The sequence below is a fragment of the Chrysochloris asiatica genome, unplaced genomic scaffold (assembly GCF_000296735.1).
Source record: "Chrysochloris asiatica unplaced genomic scaffold, ChrAsi1.0 scaffold00172, whole genome shotgun sequence".
In the NCBI taxonomy this organism is placed as follows: Eukaryota; Metazoa; Chordata; class Mammalia; order Afrosoricida; family Chrysochloridae; genus Chrysochloris; species Chrysochloris asiatica.
Genome location: NW_006408690.1, coordinates 764,764 through 767,467, shown reverse-complemented (window position 1 = coordinate 767,467; position 2,704 = coordinate 764,764).

Here is a 2,704-nt window from a genome sequence, read left to right as displayed (position 1 = left end):
GACAGGGGAGGCAGATCTTCCCTGCATTCTTGGTTAGTCTTCAGAGTTCAATGGAATGGGTTGTGTGGAAATGAGGACAGTGTTTATTAGATAGTTATTTCCACCATCTTCTTTCTCTATTGTTTCACGTTATGTAAAAGCAAACTTGTTTCTTGAAATGCTTGGTTGTCTGTCACTTTACATCGTTATCCATGGTTTATTTTTAATGCTGGAATTTTCCTTTTTGCTCTTTTTTTATAAGAAGAAAATGTGTAAGATGGTTTGGAAAAACCCTTTTAAGATATCCCATGTCCCAAAGAATAAGAAAAAAACCATTGGAATCCTATGTTTCGCATTTTCCAAATCAAGATAGAGTTTTCTATTCAGAAATGACCAAAATGACAGCTTCACTAACCATTCTCAATTGTTACCATTAAAAAAAAAAAAAAAAAAAACAACAACAACAACAAAAAAAAACCAGTCTACTACTTAAAGAAATTCCATCATTTGTGCCTAAATCAAGAACTCAGTATCACAAGCTAGTTTTAAGATTTAGGGCAGGAAAGGCACTTTGAAAGACTGCAGGCAGGAAGTCACAGGTAACACTATTCAAAAGTCATAATGTAAAAGGTAATCTGACATGACGATTAAGGTGAAAAGGTAATAAGTACAAAGGCCAGATATGACTTATGCAATTTAGAAGGCTGTCTATCTATATCACTTACACTTTGGCAAAATTCCCAGACCCACAGCGAAGTCTGAATCACGCATCTCTCATTCCTTTTTCTCTGTAAAAGGTGATTCCAATGTATATTCTGATGGATTGTGCTGGACGTGCTGAGAAATATGAGAAGGAATAGCCAAATGCCATCAATCCTGGAGTTAGAAAGAAATGGTCATTTCTTGGTTAATCATTTGTCCTTACTATGCAAACTAGACTCTTTTTTTTTTGAAGGGGTAGGAAGCCAAAAGAAAGAAAAATTTAGTTTGCATGCTAAGGACAAATGATTAGCCAAGACATGGTCATTTCTATCTAACTCAAGGATTAATATCATTTGGCTTTGTCTTCTCAGATTTTTCTCATACAGCACATTCAGCACAGTATCACAGACTCTATATGGAGATCACTTTTCACAGAGAGCCCTGGTGGTGCAGTAGTTAAAGCACTGTGCTGCTAACTGAAAGGTGGGCTATTCGAGCCTTGGAAACCCTATGGGACAGTTCAATTCTGTCCTGTTGGGTCACTATGAGTGGGCATTAACTCAAAGCAATGGATTTTGGTTTGAGATCCCATTTGAATCTCCTTAATTTAAACGTGTTTTGAATTTCTCACTTATGTACGTTTTAGGATTGTTGACTATTGGTGGCTTTGGCATGAATCAAAGAGAGTCTGAATGTTATTTCTAACTCCAAGAGACAAGTCAGATTGTGGCAATGTTGGCCTGAGCTTCAGGTTCATAGGATCCTGTTAGTTTTGCTGAGTGAGGAAGCAGTTCAAATTCAAAGTAAAGTGAGTCCTAAAGAGAGGAGGCCACTGACCGAGGTAACTGCATAGCATCTAAAATGGTCTATTTAGACCTGCTTCCATGCAAAAACCAAATGCAATACCCACTTCTGTATTAAGGGACCGCCTTTCCCTTTTCCCAATTCCATCTAACAGAATCACTTAAACAAAATTGTTAAGTGATTTTTAAAAAATTGATCTATCTTCTTTACACTTACTCTTTAGGCATAAATTATAAATGTTGAGATTAGCGAAGTACTTATGTTTGATATAGAGCTTGAATATTTCATTAATTAAAAAATTAATGCTTGTTGCTGCCCTTGATATCCTAAGCATTAACAACATTAACTCAAGCTAACTTTTTCTTGCTAATGGAAGCGTGGCACTGTAGAATAAGCACTGGACCACAAGGTTAGTTTGAAATGTAAGGTCAGCTGTTCAAACTCACCAATCGCTCCTCAGAAACCCTATACAGGGTGTCTGTGAGTTGGAACTTACTCAACAGTTGTTAACAACAGCAATGTACAATACTAAATTAATTTTTTTAATTAAAAAATAAGCCTTTTACTCAGATTCCATTATTATTTGGCTAATTGTTATTGTTGTTGTTAGGTGCCGCCGAGTCAGTTCCAACTTATAGTGATACTGTATAGAGTTTCTAAAGAGCGACTAGTGAGTTTGAACCGCTGACCTTGTAGTTCAAACCAACCTGTGGTCCAGTGCTTTATCCCAAGGGCTTTTGGATTACTTTTACATATGTATACTTCTGCATAGGTACACTTTTCACAATGAGCCCTGGTGACATAACATTTAAGCAAACACCTTCATGCAACAATACTAATACCACTTCCTCCCTGTGATTCTTATTTCCTTTCTAACCCGTCTGAAATCTGTCCTTAGTTCACTGTTGCCCTTTGGGTCTTGAATGGTTGACCATTCCATGGTGAACATACCTTACTAGTGTTATTGTTCCCTCTATATACCCATCTACTGCTTGACTGAAATTTGAGCCATGAAGGTGAGATCAGTTGCAGACCTGAAGGGTGAACAAGGGCCCCGTCTTGTGTTCCTCCAGTATCTTTCTGGCCAGTAAGTCCTTTTTAAAAATATTTATTTGAACTTTTTATGGTGAATTGAGTGAAGATTTACAGACAAGATCATTAGTGTCACAGTCAACAAATCATACACTTTGTTTAATCTCAATGATTGCAAGTCTTCCAT